The following is a 16,064-nucleotide window of genomic DNA, read 5'->3' on the forward strand; positions in this document are numbered from 1 at the left end:
CTTCCTTCCTTCCTTCCTTCCTTCCTTCCTTCCTTCCTTCCTTCCTTTCTATTTAGCCATTTCTTCTCTGCCTGCCTGATTGTCTGATTATGTGTCTTAAGTTCACTTGAGAGATCCCAAGCTACTTGAGCCATGGAATTATTATGTAGCTTGGGCTATGTTGATATGTGTCCCAATATTAGGCAAATTATATAAAGAAATAAATAGTTGTGAGCACCAAATTCACAAACTCTAATACTTAATATAACAATAAATAAATATTTAAGTAGAATAGTAAAATCATGAATTCATGAGGTCCTCTATACCAATCATTATCCACTCACATGACAAAGTGATTTTTCTAAAATGTAAATTTGATCACATCATAGACCTATACCCAACAGTTACACAATAAACTCCAGTACCTCCCTATTATCTATAGGATCAAACAGAAAGCCCTCTGTTTACTATTTAAAGGTCTTCACAACTTGACCCCTTCTACCTTTCTATTCATCTTATACTTTAATCATGTCTATGCACTCTACTATCCAACCTACTTATTCTGCTTGCTGTTCCTGCCACTCAACCAGATTCCATTTCCATGCCTTTGTACTTGTGGTGCCTCATTTCTGGAAAACTCTCCCACCCGACCTCCTCTTCTATTCCATTCCTTCACTGAGCTAAAATTCCACATTCTAAGAGAGGTCCTTGTTAGTTTTCCCACTTATGATATATGTATATCCTATCTTGTATGATATATAGGCAAATGAAATATATATGTGATCTATATGAAATTGTCCATGAATATCTTCAATCTGTCCCATACAGATATATTAAAAAATTCAGTATAATCTGGGGAAACTAATAAGGACATTCTTTAGAAAGTGTGATTTTAATTTACATATAAACTTGCTATGTGTATATATAAATGTGTGTTTATATATGTATACACACATGTCTACATATATTATATATAATCTTGCTTCTCTTCAGATGTTTCAGTGTTATCCAACTCTCTGACTCCATCTGAAATTTTCTTGGGAAAGGTTCTTGAGTGGTTTGCCATTTCATTCTCTGGTTCATTTTACCAATGAGAAAACTGAGGCAAAAAAATTTAAATGATGTATCTTCCATAGCAGAGCCAGCAAATGTTGAAATTTACTGTTTATAGAGTGTTTAAATCAAATTTAAATTTAGGTCTTAGTCCAGGCTCAGCATTCTTATCTACCGAGTGACCTAGCTGCATGTATATATAGATACATACATACTTACACATATGCAGCTACATATATACATAATATATACACATATATAATATGTGCATATGTATATAGAACTATAATAGATAATTGTAGTATTTATGTACATATGTGTATTGTGTGCAGGTATATATATATATGGGTATATATATATATATATATATATATATATATATATATATAGTTTTATATTTACTTTAATGTCCCCCAACCATTAGCATGTGATTTCTTTGAGAAATTTTGTTCCATTCCAGTATTTAGCATTTTGCTCCATATATAGTATATACATATAAAAAAAGTCTCGACTGCATAATTGACTTCTGAACCTGAAGATAACTCAGAAAACATGAGTCAACATTGGCAAATAGAACTAATGCTGGATTTAAAGTAATGGGACCATTGTTTAAACCCTGCCTCTGCCTTATAATCCCTATGACTTTTATAATGTCACTAAACAGGGTTTCAGTTTCTTCATATATAAGATTACTTTGGGCTAAAAGATATCTAGGTACTTTCTAGAGCTAAATCTATTTTCCAAAATTGGTAGCAAGCTTTTCTGCAAGTATTGTGCATAAACCTTGATTGATTTCTTTAATTTTAGGTGACACTGCTATATTTAGATACATTTTGGAGTGATTTAAAAAAAAAACAATGTTTAAGGAAGTCCCAGTGAGAAAGATCAGGTACAAAAGCATAGAATCATTATTTCCTGCCATTTGTATTTTTAAAGAATTCTCTAGGGCCAAGAGAGGTTAATGAGGTCCCTAGGTTCATGTAACCAATACAGGTCAGAGGTATGGCCTGAAAATTCCTGGTTCAAGACTCTTTATACTATAATATACATCTATACAGTAACTCCTGAAAATGAAGTTGGTCTAGAAGATCTCTAAAGGCTCATTTATTAATTATCTTCCCATAATCCATAGATTGTCCTGTCATTGCTTGAAGCAATGTGCTTCAAGGATGTGGTTATAATTATCTAAGATATTGTGGTGGTCCTAACACTCTTGCATATGGATTGAAAAGTCAATAAGCTTTAAACTTTATCCTTTCACTAAGGGTGCTGTGGGAACATATGATGATCATGCTTTAATCATATTGAAGATGACACTTTTGTGGTTTAGGAAAGACTGAGTTAGAACTCTTAGGATTTATTCATTGTAATACTACTGGCATTTTTCTCTCCCTCTGCTGAGGAATATGATTTCACCTGGTTTGTACTTTGGCTTCTCCACTATCCAAATTGCAATGCAAACTAAATAACAAACCTACATACTAATTCTTGGGATGCTGAGACATGGCTATGTCCAGATGTTAAATGCCTGACTTAATTAACTTCGTGCTTACATACATTGATTGCACAGAATTAGGGTGTTTAGAACATATCCAGGATGTGTTTTAAAACATGCAGATCATTTCTAAAGTCTTGTTAATTAAAAAAAAATTAAGGTTCTCAATTAGGTTGGGAGATGGGAAGAGAATGAATGCCAACTCCATATATTATAAAATTATATCTAATAACTGTAGTATAGTAAACTAACAGTTGTTGTATTGTGCTACACTTTGTGACCTCATTGAGGGTTTTCTTGACAAAGATATTGGAGTGTTTTTCATTTCCTTCTCCAGCTAATTTTACAGATGAGGAAACTATAGCAAACAGAGGTTAAGTGACTTGCTCAGGGTCACACAGTTACTAAGTGTTTGAAGCTTTATTTGAACTCAGGTCTTCTTGACTCTAATCAATACACCACCTAGCTATCAACCACAATTTGGAAAGTTGGATAGGGGTTATTACAAATAAAAATTTCAAATGCCATTTTAAAAGAAATCAATTTAGTCATCAATGTAGAATACAGTAGAAGCAGTGAGAAGACAACTGTATCTGAAGTCTGCAGAGACCTGGATTCCAGACATAGATTGGAGAATTAATTAGGTTTGTGGCCATATTTCAACTACCTCCTATTTAAAATTATTAAAAAAAAGTTATTTGTAGTCAAGTTTGATTTGGAGGGTGTGTGACTCCTTGACTGGAGAATGACAGACAACTGGAGGTAACACTGGTCTTAAACTTTATGATTTGGTATAATGGAAGAAGTCAGGACTCATGGAGCCCAGGATGTACATCTAATTTGTGAGTAGAAATATGTAGGAATTTTCAGTGCCTTACTGGATTAAATCAGCTAAGAACTTTTTCAGCAGCCAGAGATTCTTTGAACCCTTTGCACAAGAGATGTAGAGGAAAAAAGCATCAGAATAAGCATCAAGAGAATCTCTTGATACCTAATTCTCATTTATTACTTATGAAATTATTAAGAAAGTTAATTTCCCTCTTTGAGCTTCAGCTACTAATTTGTAAAATGGGAGTTGATGGTCAATAAAGCTAGCTTAAAAGATTTTTAGGATGGTCAAATGAGGTCATGAATTTAAATGTTTTGTAAGCTTCAAAATACTAGCCTTAAGTAGTTTCTGAGTCAGAAAGCACTGGGTGCAATCCTACCTGTAATATATATTGACTATATTAGCTTACACCAGCCCCTTAACTTCTCAGTAACTGCAGAACTCTCTTAAGAAGAGTACTTGTAGATGAATTATTTATCTCCATGAGTGGAGGGAGTTTCTTGACAGGAATTTCTTATATTAATGGAATCAAAAGTCCAGAACAATTTTCTTCCCCCCCTCCAAAAAAAAAAATCACTGCACAAATCCTTAAAAAGCAATTGAGAGAGAAAAATCCTGAAGAAAGATCCTGGCATGAGACAAAACATGCCTGTCAAATGAAGGTGTTGGCTATGGAATCTCTGTTTCCTACCAGATCCAAAAGTTATTATTGTCTTATCTTTATGTTATTAAAAATATTGCCTCAAGAAGTAGTATGTATTAGTGGATAAAGGGATAGCCTTGCAATCAGGAAGATCCAGATTAAAGTCCTAACTCAGACAAATTCTGGCCATGTGACCATTGATACTTAATGTCTCCATGAGCCCTAAAATTCTCCAGCATGACTAGTTGCAGAAAAATTCTAGTTTTGCATTGGTGAAGGGAATTTCTTGACATCAATTTGCCAATGGAACAAAAAAATGCAGAACACTCCTCAACTCCTCTCTTCAAAAATCCCCTCATAAATCAATGAAAAGCAGCTGAGAAGAAAACCCTGAAACACATTATGGCATGCAATCCAACTAATCTAGACTGCCATTAGAGGTCTGTAGATGAAATTTGTAGGAAAGAGTGAACAGAGGCATAATGAAATAGTTTTAGGCTTTCTTTTAATAGTGAGCTCTTCTCATTAGTGATGATAAGGTAATGAATATATTTACATTCTATCACCTTAGAACCTGATGTACTCTGCAAAGACCTGTCAAACGGCAAATATGAATATGAAGTTGGCAAGAGTAGTTAGACCTGACATAAAGGATGTCAGGAAATCAGTGCTGAGTGTCCCTCAATTTTCAGATCCTCAAAGGGGAAAGATTTCAGATAAATGAAAAGTATCATAGAGAGGATATTTATTCCCTCCTAATCACTCTCTTCCATGAAAAGGGGGAACAATAAGAAATTAACAATGTATGACACCCTGTTGCTTACTTTGATAAAATGTTATAAAAGTAGTCTATACAAGCATCAGGAGTATTTTTTATGAGAACACCATAATGGAACATGCAAGTTTTCATAGGTGCTTTTTCACAGCAGACCACATCTTCAGTCATATATGAGTGAATGAGAAGTATAAAGAATATGACACTATTCTTTATACTGTTTATTGATTTTTTTAAAATGCTGACTTATGAAAGAATATAAAAATATAAAAACTCTCCTTAAATAAGGTGCCTTCTACACATAGGGTTAAACACATAAGAAACTTGATGTCGCTTATGGTTCTAGAGATGACTATTTTCAATAATACAATGTTCAGTGATACTCTGATATCAAATAAAGTCTAAAGCAGGGAAACACATGCTGACCTAGTATGTATTTTAGTGTCCTGGGAGATGTTCTGAAAAGCATTAAAAAAAAATAACAGCAATATACTACCTGGGCTACCCTAAAATCCCAGGCTAATGTTTCTACAAATAGGCAGAGATTTAGTAAAATAGTGAATGTACATACATAAAGTACACTAGCAGAAAAGCAAATGCGTAGGGTATCTATGTAGCCAAGGCAACTCATGCTCTCTGACTCCAATGTACTTTCTCTTTTCCTTCTATCATGATGTTTCTCTAGGCACAGCAGCTCTGTTGCACACCTCACTCAAGTCACTCTCCTGGATAACTTGTGCCTGCTTCTCCTCTTTGAAGTTCAACTGAACTCAACAGTTGAATTCTCTGGGACAGTTCCCTCATGAGGTGAAATGACTTGCTCATATTCACACATTTAGTAGTTCCAAATAAATTCCTATTAAGAATAATATTTTCCATTTTTAAGATGACTTATATTATTTTCATCAAATTCCTGAATATTATCAGTGAAATTCATATCATTTAAAAGGAATGGGTCTAATCATTCATATGGGAGAGGGTAGAGTCTGTTGTGAAAAATCATCTGTGAAAGCTTACATGTTCCCTTATGGTGTACTCATAAAAAATAACCCTAATATTTTTATATAATATTTATGCATACAAACACACATAGTGAGAGAGATACACACACATGCATACATAAACATGTATGTGAATATGTGTGTATATATGTACACATACATGTTTAATTTTCAGCATTCATTTCTGTAAGATTTAGAATTCCAAATTTTTTCCTTCTCCCTCCCCTCCCCAATCACCAAAACAATGTGGATTCTGATATAGGCTATACATATACAATCATATTAAACATCTCCACACATTGTAAAGAATAATTAGAACCAAAGGGAAAAACCACAAAAAAGAAGAAACACAAACCAAAAGAAAGAGAAAATGATATTCTTAAATTTTTTAATAAAATAAAATATGTAAAATAAAAACCTAAAATAATATTCTTTGATGTACATTCAGACTCCATAGTTCTTCTCTGGAGGTAGACAGAATATTTTATCTTGAATCTTTTGTAATTCTTATATTCTTGCACTTTGAGAAGAACTAAGTCTATCACAGTTGGTCATCACACAATGTTACTGTTAGTATGAATAATATTCACCTGTTTCTGCTCACTTGAGTCACTACTAGTTCATGTAAGTCTTTCTAGGCTTTTCTGAAGTCTGCCTGCTCATCATTTCTTATGGAACAATAATATTCAATGACATTAATATACCATGACTTGTTCAGCCATTCCCCAATTGATGGGCATCCCCTCAATTTCCAATTCAACTATCCTCATACTGAGAAAAGCTTCATAAGTTATAATTATCATTTTTTCTATGTAGGAAAGCAAATAATTCAACTTTGAAAAATTCTTTATGATTTATTTTCTCTGTTTAATTCTCATGCTTATTGTATCTGAATGTCAGATTTTCTATTAAACTCTGTTTTTTTTTTCATCAAGAAAGCTTGAAAGTCCTCTATTTCATTGAATGACCATATTTTCCCCTGAAACATGACACTCAGTTTTGCTGAGTAGGTGATTCTTGGTTTTAATCCCAGCTCCTTTGATCTCTGGAATTTCCAAGTCCTTAGATACCTCAATATAGAAGCTGCCTGATCCTGTGTTATCCTGATTGTCTTTCCACAATATTCAAATTATTTCTTCTTGGCTACTTGTAATATTTTCTCCTTGATCCGAGAATTCCAGAACCTGGCTATAATACTCCTAGGAGTTTTCTTTTTCAGATCTTTTTCAAGAGGTGATTGGTGGATTCTTTCAACCTCTATTTTGCCCTCTGGTTCTAAAATATTGGGGAAATTTTCCTTGAGAATTTCTTGAAGGATGATTTCTAGGTTCTTTTTTTGATCGTGGCTTTCTGGTAGTCCAATAATTTTTAAATTATCTCTCCTGTATCTATTTTCCAGGTCAGTGGTTTTTCCCATGAGATATTTCACATTGCTTTTATTTTTTTCATTTGTTTGGATCTGTTTAAGGGTATCTTGATTTCTCATTAAGTTATTAGCTTCCCTTTGCTCCAATCTAATTCTAAAGGAATGATTCTCTTTAGTGAGCTTTTGAAATTCTTTTTCCATCTGGCAAATTTGACTTTTTAAGTTATTCTTTTCCTCATTGGCTTTTTGAGCTTTTTTGCCATTTTAGTTAGTTTATTTTTTAAGGTGTTATTTTCTTCAGTTGCTGACTCTCTTTTCATGATTTGCTTGCATCATTTTCATTTCTCTTCCCAATTTTTCCCTCACTTCTCTTTCTTGATTTTCAAAATCCTTCTTAAGTTCCTCTATGGCCTTTTACCAGTTCATATTTTTCTTGGAATCTTTGGTGCAGGAGTTCTGACTTAATTGTCTTCTTCCTGCTCCATGCTTTGATCCTTTTTCTCCCCCAAAAAGGAATCAAAAGTTGGATTGCTGTGTTTGCTTTGCTTCCTTTGCTTGCACATGTTGCCACTCAATTACTTGACTTTTGACCTTTTTGCCACAGTAGAACTCTGCTTCCAGAGGGGAGATTTTTTTTTTCCAAATTGCTTGTGTTTTCATAGCTTCAAGAGCTATTAGTTTTCTGCCCTCTCAGAAGCCTCCACAGGCTTTGCCACCTGGTCACAAACCCCAGGACCTCCACCCAGCACGGTGATCCAGATCCAGGCACATTAAGGCAAGAGCAATTACCCCTCTGAATGGTCACTTGGCCCCCTATGATTTGCAGGCCAGGAGCTCTGAAAATGTCATGTGGCAGTGCCTGCATGGGTCACAGGGCCTCAGCCACTTCTCCTTCTGGGGACAGAAGCCAGACCACACTCCTGGACCCCCTGTTTCCAAAGTCCATATTGACCTCTCACTTTGTCTTTGGCATTTATGGGTTGATAATTCTGGAAACTACCACAGCTTCTGGTGATCCAATCTCCCAAAGTTCCTCCAATCATGGCTGGTTATGGCTATGCTGGGGCTAAAACTGCAGGTTCATAGGGGCTAGGCTCTGCTCCCAGCATGCTGCTAGAGACCCTTTCTGTCCTCCTTCCAGGCTGCCTTCAGTGGGAGATGTGTTTCTCTCTGTCACTTTGTGGGTTCTGTAGCTCTAAAATTTGTTTAGAGTCATATTTTATAGGTATTTGAGGTGGTTATTGGTAGAACATATGGAGTTTTACTTATGGAGTTTTCCTGCTTCACCAATTTTTAATTCTTTTTGAAACTCTTCTTGTACCTTATACTTTTATCTATTAAGGGATTTCTCTTGATGTTATATATTTACATCATTTCCATGTATATTTGCATGACAAATTTTATCAACAATATTCAATTAAATATTTTTCCTCCTCTATTAATTGTAATCTTCTCTGATTTTGTTCATCTTAAATTTACAGAATCAAAATTTGTCTGTTTTCTTTTAGTACCTACTTTATCTCATGTTGTTTAAAAATTCTTTCTCATATACAGTTGTAGAGATATCCATTTTTAGTTCTTCTCTCTGTTTTGAGCTATTCGTGATATAAGGGTAGAAGTAATTGGCCTAAATATAATTTCTACCAAACTGCCCTCCAACTTTCCTAACAAGTTTTCTTTTTTTTTTTTTCTTCCCATGATGTGACTTTGGTTCTTCAGTCACAGGAGTTATATGATTCTCTAACAAGTATACTTAATCAAGAATTCTACTATAAACATTATTTTTTCCACAAGTTCTGATGCCCAAACTCAAAGACTTAAAAATTCTCAAAATTGATGCTATCCATAAGGCAATTTCCCTTCCCTTGTCAGGCTAATGCTACCCAGAAAATCTCCCTTTTTCTCTAGAAGGCTGGATTCTTGTCTTATACTACCTAGGACCTGTGTGTGCCTGCTCACCCGCCACCTCCCCCACTACACACACACACACACACACACACACACACACACACAGACACACAATGTTGGAGGTTGGGGTTCAAGAGCATTTTCCATTAGGTCACCTCTCAGAATAAATGACCATGCAAGTTTCTTCTATTATGTGCCTCTGTAGGAATTTGATACACATCTTGGCTATTGCTACCTTTTGGCCTAGTGAAATCTATTCTTAAGCTCTCCTCACTTCATGTGGACTCAACTAAAAATATTTTGATTAGGTAATGGGTAGTCTCATTCATATCAAGTGTGTCCTTCAGCACTTGATAACATGAGGACAAACCCAGGAAGAAATCCCAGTAGTTTTGCACCAAATTAGGTGAAGATTTAAAATTACCAGTAAACTCCCCAAAATCATTAATGTTAGAAATGTTGTGCAGTAAAAACTGCTTTCTGAACTGTTTCATGGGTCAGAGATTATGCCCAAATGTTGACTTAATGAACAGAAAAATCAACCTGAATTATAAATATTGCCTAGTTAAATTATTCATATAGTTCATGGCTTCTAGAATGACTTTTTAAAATGCTGAAAACATAATCCTTTACAAGAGCTATCTCATAATAGTCTCTCAGAGACATAAAGCTCTGATGTAGTTCTCTAGGGCTTTTTTTCTTTTCTTAATTTATCCTGTACAGCTTTTTCTTACTCAACAGAAAGATAGGTTGTGATATTGATATCTCATAGATCACCTTCTCCTTTGACATATTATCTTTTAGAGTGACTACCAAAAGACTGACAATCAGCCTCCCGCTCTTTGTTTCTATTGACAGCATGTGAAGATGAAACATAACTTTATGAAGAGAAGAAAATTAGTATTCAGTATAATCAGTCAACAAGTATTTATCAAGGACCTACTATGTGTCAATCATTACTCAGCTAAATTCATGTATCTGGAGAGAGAAAGAGAGAGAGAGAGAGAATGCACATCTGTATGTATCTTCATATACCTAAGCATCTTTGATATTTATTTTTCCCATTAATAGTGTTTTATTTTTCCCAATTAAATGTAAATATAGTTTCCAACATACATTTTTATGAGATTCTGAGTTCTAAGTTTTTTTCTCTCTCCATCCTCTCCCACCTCCCTAATAGGTTATATGTGTATAATCATATTAAACATATTTCCACATTAGTCATGTTGGGAACAAAGAATCAGAATAAAAGAGAAAACCATGAAAAAGAGAGGAAAAAGAAAGAGAAGAATGCTTCAATCTGCCTTCAGACTCTAGTTCTTTCTCTGGATGTGAATAGCTTTTTCTCTCATGAATATTTTCAAATTTTCTTAGATTTGATATTTAGTTTTAACACTTTTTTTTATTCCAGCTATTTCCCAAATATGAGCTCTATTTTCCTCACCCCATTCTATAGACAAACTAGCAGAAATCAGGTTTAAGAACCTGAACTAAACCATTGAGTTCAAAGCTTATTAGGCCAACAGTGACCTAGCTAGAACATAAAATCAGTAGTTCAGGTTTTGGTCTCCACTTTACCCAGAGTTAAATGCAAAGTGAATAGATTCCCTAGTACTGATGAGCTACAGGCTCTAGGAAGCCCCTTGAACTCTGATTGAATCTTCCCATTTCCTTGAGGCATTTGCCTGAGGCCATAAGCCTTTCATTTTGGTTCAGCCACAGTTACTAGCCTAGCCCTCCTTTGTCCAGCTAGCCCCACCCTTCATCCTCCCAAACCCTCAATTGTCTTATCTCCAGGTAGCCTCCAGCTACTTCCCACCTTAATCTCTCAACACTGGAGTGTAACCTATCTTGATTCCTCCTGAAGATCCTCCCCAAACTCCTCCCCTAGACCAAACCCTCCTTTCTCTCACAACCTTTCTGTATATAAGTCCCAACTTGCCTCCATGAGGTGTGGGAGAGCTGAGAATGATCCAGTACAGACTCAACTGTCAGATGATTCTGGCCTGTTGTCCAATGCAAGGCTCACAGATACTGAGGCTCCTGAAGAGTCTATCCAAACAAACTTTGCTTTTCTTTGGCTGAAGAAAGACTTGAGTTGAATTTATTCAGAAGGATTCAGCGTATTGGTGTTCTGGGGTCTCGAGCACCCCTAACTCAATACCTCAACATTTTATGGTGACCCTTATCAGTACTACTGTGATTCAAGAGTTACTGACACACTATGAGGAGAGAAAAGGAGAAGTATAACATTTATCTATGCAGACAAGTCACAGGAATGATTAACCCCCAACAGTTTGAGGAACTAATTCTCATTAAGTGGACAATTTCCTCAAGGTTAGAAGGTTGAACTGAATTGTGTTTTATATGTGAGCACAAGATTTAGGGAATACATCAATTTATAAAACTTTACAATATCCCAGTATGAAGAAAAAAGTACTCTGAATTAAGGATCAGAAATATTTAAATTGAGTTCTAGCTTTGTCACTTATTAGCTGTGTGACCCTCCTACCTCTGATGTTTTCCACCTGTGTGAACTTAGGAAAGTCACTTAACCTACTGGACTGAAGTTTCTTCATCTCTAAAATGAGGGTGTTGGACTACATGACCTCTGATATGCCTCCTAGTTCTAAATCTCTGACTCAATGATATTATACTAAGTAATAAGGCCTCTCTAACACTCTTCTCCACTGTAAAATGAAGTAGTTGGAAACTAAGATCCTTTTCAGTTCTAAATCATAATACCCAACAAAATTGTATTTGACCTCTTACATGGGGCTGTGAGGAACAAAATAAAATGGGTTTTTGTAATATATGGATGAACTAGTAAGTCTTTTGTTTTTCCTTTTTGTTTGCAAGGGGTGAACTAAGAGAAATGGTGTGAATATTACAAAAAAAAGTCAGATATATGCTTTACTGATAGCTTGAGGCATGGTGTTGGAGGAAGGGGAAAGCTTTTTACCAAATATAAATGGCTCCAAGTGGAATAATCTGCTTCAGGAAGAAAAGGGTTCTCTTCATCAGCAATCTTCAAGAAAAAAACTATATAACCACTTGGTGGGATGGGAAATTCTTTTGGAGACACAGAAATACAGGATAGACAAAAGAGACCTTGAAGTCTCTCTCTCTCTCTCTTTTTTTTTTTTTTGCTTTTTGGAGGGCAATTGGGGTTAAGTAACTTGCCCAAGGTTACAGGGCTAGGATTTTTGTATGGGGGTTAAGTGTCTGAGGTTGGATCCCAACTGGGGTCCTCCTGACTCCAGGCCGAGTTCTACTCACTGCACCACCTAGCCATCCCGAAGTCCCTTCTAACTCTGGAATTCTTTGATCTTTCAGGGATCTTTCCATTCAAATATTCTATTCAAATTCCAATGAGTAGAAACTCAAAGAAGTTTGCTCTGGAGGTATTTTATAGTACAACTCTTGCCTGCCCAGCCTCTTGTAAGCAGGTCATTTGGTAATCAAGCTTAGTAATACTGCTAAACATTCTATTTAAAAAAAAAGTTTTCATTGTAAGCCTACAGATCTTGCTGGAAATAACCACTACTTCCTTCACAACTTTCATATCTGACTACCTTTGAATTCACTTTGTGCAAGATCTGACACTTAGTTGAATTAATGCCCTATTTTTAGCTTACTTCTTGCTAAATGCCAAATGCCATTATTATAAATATAGTAAGGAGAGTAAGTCACGCTGAATTGTTCATCCCAATTGATCAAAACTTTTTGTACTGGCTTGAGCACCAAAAGTGGTATTATTTCTCAATCAAGTTTCATCAATTAACATCAGATTAATAGCAACTTTGCAGTATACTTTATTATAAAAATAATATTTCTATATTGTCTTCCACTCCCATGAGAAATTAGAGGATGCTCAAAAAGTACTAAGATTCAACCGAATACTCTTTTCCTGATAAAAACTTCATATAGTTATAGGATATTAAAGTTAAAAATGTGTAAACATGCTACTTTCCTACTCGAGAATCTTCAGTGATTACCTACTGACTCTAACATACATTATAGGTTCCTACTTTTGGTATTTAAAATATTTTACTATCTGGCTATAAACAATCTTTCTAGGTGCATTGCATGTTTCTCCTCTCATTCTAGGTATTTTCTTGTTAAATTGTTCTATATACATTCTAGCTGAGCAGAACTTTTTGTTGTACCTCGTGTGATTTTCTATGTGCATCATATATTGAGGCACTTCTTTCATGGTTGGAATGCTATCCTGCCTCTGCTACTTGGAATCCTAATCTTTAAGAGGCAGTTCAAGAGCCCTCTCCTGAATATTTTCCAATATCCTGATTGTTAGAGTGGATTTCCCATATCCAAAATTCCTTTGTATAAATCTTGCATATTTTGTGTTTATTTAAATATATATTATAGAATATAAATTCCTTCAGAATAGAAATAATTCTGCTTTGGCTTTTGTATTCTCAGTGCCTATGATTATGCCAGGTAGAGAATATTGTGGGTGTATAACACGCTGAATCAAATTGAATTGGAAGAGACCTTAAAAAGCATTTGATATGAGGCCCTGAGTTAGCAAATGAGTAAATTTAAATTTAGGAAAGGGAAAAAATGATTTGCCAAAGCTGGAAAGTAACTGACAGAGATTTAACTGCAGTGTCTCTAAAACTGGGCCTTTACTATGGCAAGGAAATCCTATTAAATTTCCATAATTGAGTCACTATCCCATTCATCACAACATCTCTTCCAAAACTTTTATCTCTTAAAAATCTTCTCATAGTCAGTTGCATTGAGCACTACTTCACAATTTTTCAGCACTGGATTTCATTATATAAATACACATATGTATACATCCATGTATGCATAAATGTATATGTGTACATGCACATATGCATATATGTTTAAAGATAGATAGATAGATAGATAGATAGATAGATAGATAGATAGATAGATAGATAGATAGATATTTAGATAGAATTTATATTTAGAAAATCCTCAAATTGATCAGAACCAATATGGTAGAAAAGCCAGGAAGTTGCCTGAGCTCTCCCCAGTTTCCCTAAGAACCAAAATTAAATCAAACCTCTAGATAGATTCTAGAGGGACAGAATCTACAAAAAGATAGAGTGAAACAACTTTCCAGATTAAGACAATTTAGAAGGACTTCAGGAAAAATGTCTCACTTATTTAAAAGGGGAGCACAGCCATATGCAAACAGTGTCCCTGTAAGCCAGCAGGTTCTCTTAGCCACAACAAAGATTAGTAACTGAGGCCTTCAGTACTGGCTCATCAGGCCAGTTGTGAGGTCTCCAGTCCCAACGCAGAAGGCAAGCTGCTAGTCCTGGAAACCTGAAAGAAATAGGCATAACTACTCTGGTTCACCCCAGCTCAGTGAAAAAACTGCCAGCACCTATGACCAGTATAAAAAACCAGTGACAAGACCCCTGGCCACCAGCACAATATTTTTGGGACCACGTCCCTTATATCCCAGAAGGAAATTTCAAGGTTAAAAGTCACAAAATAGGCTAAAAATGAACAAATTGAAAAAATGAAGATTGACCATAAAAAAATATTATGGTGACAGGGAAGATCAAAAGACAAACTCAGAAGAGGGAAATATTGTCAATGTATATACATCAGAAATCTCAAAGAGGAATATGAATTGATCTTAAGCCCAAAAAGCCTTCTTGGAGAGGTCAAAACGAAATTTAAAAGTGAAATAAAAGAGGTAGAAGAAAAATTGGGAAAAGAAATGAGAGGCATTCAAGAGAGAGGCAACAGTTTGGAAAAGGAAGGACAAACATTGACTGAAGAAAACAATTCCTTAGCTGTCTGTGTGTCTGCGCCACGGCGCTCAACAGGAACCACTTGGAGAACAGAGTAATTTTTCAACAACACAGAGAACATTGTAATGACCTACGATCATTGGAGCACTCCTTCAGTGACATGGATCACGTGACAGATGCCTTCAAAGGAACCAAGAAAGGCAGCTTCTTTTTCACTGCTTACAGAGTTATTTTTCTGTCCAAGGGAAAGGCTCCATGTAGTCATTCATGATGTCATTTTATCTAATGAAGAACTATGAGATTAAACAGCCTGTGTTTGGTGCAAATTACATCAGACGAATAGTGAAAGCTGAAGCAGGAGGTAACTGGGACATATACAGACTAATTTTTGCAGCAGGGGGCATCATTGAATTTAGACTGGGAATTCTACAAGTGACTGCCCCAGCCTCCATAGGTGAAATCCCCAATGGAGTTTATGGGTATTCTTACATGCCCAATGGAGCCTATGCTTTTCCTGTGCCAGCTACCAATGGAATGTACCCAAACCCTCCAAGCTATCCCTATGTACCATCTCCACCTGAGTTTTCAGGAGCCTCTATGATGAATGGGGCAATAGGGTATATGCAGCCCACACCACCTCCATATCCTGGACCCATGGAACTACCTGTTGGTGGCCCTGATGTCCCATCTGCTGCTGCAGCTGAAGCAAAAGTTGCCAAAGCTGCTGCCAGCACCTGATACAACACTGTCAATCCCCATAATATCTACATACCCACAAACCAGCCTCCATCACCTCCATACTACCCCCCCAGAAGACAAGAAAACCCAGTAGATGCACCTGCATCACTCATGTGTCCTCATCACTCATGTGCTCCCTTATTCTCCCTGATGCTGAGTTTGGAGGTGGTGAGGAGACTTTTGTCAGACCTGGCCTTTCCTCTAGGCCTGTGTGTAGTTAGTGGTAACAGGCATGGAGAGAAGTGGAGTAGCCTGGGAGAGTTCCAGCTGGCCTGGAGATATTGACACCTCTCTTCAACCTTCATCAGTGGGACTTTGCACTTGAGTCGCCATTTCCATTTTACTCATTGCATTAACACAGCTTCCCATAAAGGAGGAGACCATTCTTGATCAGTTCCTCAGCTCCTACCCAGCAGTCTCATTTTTTAATTCATTTTGGACTATACTTGTGACTCCTCTTAGCCGAGATAAACGAGATATCTCTGGCTCCCAGAGCTGGGAATGTGGCTTGAACTTAT

At 36.0% G+C, this 16,064-nt stretch overlaps 1 pseudogene; it reads left to right on the top strand.

Moving 5' to 3' along the window:
• The window catches only part of LOC138144129 (WW domain-binding protein 2-like), a 19,461-nt pseudogene extending 3,821 nt beyond the window's left edge, over nucleotides 1-15,640 (top strand).
• The last annotated feature ends 424 nt before the right edge of the window (nucleotides 15,641-16,064 follow it).

The sequence above is a fragment of the Petaurus breviceps genome, unplaced genomic scaffold (genome assembly GCF_028583685.1).
Source record: "Petaurus breviceps papuanus isolate PSGF00001 unplaced genomic scaffold, PetGlider_PUasm1.0 90686, whole genome shotgun sequence".
NCBI lineage: Eukaryota > Metazoa > Chordata > Mammalia > Diprotodontia > Petauridae > Petaurus > Petaurus breviceps.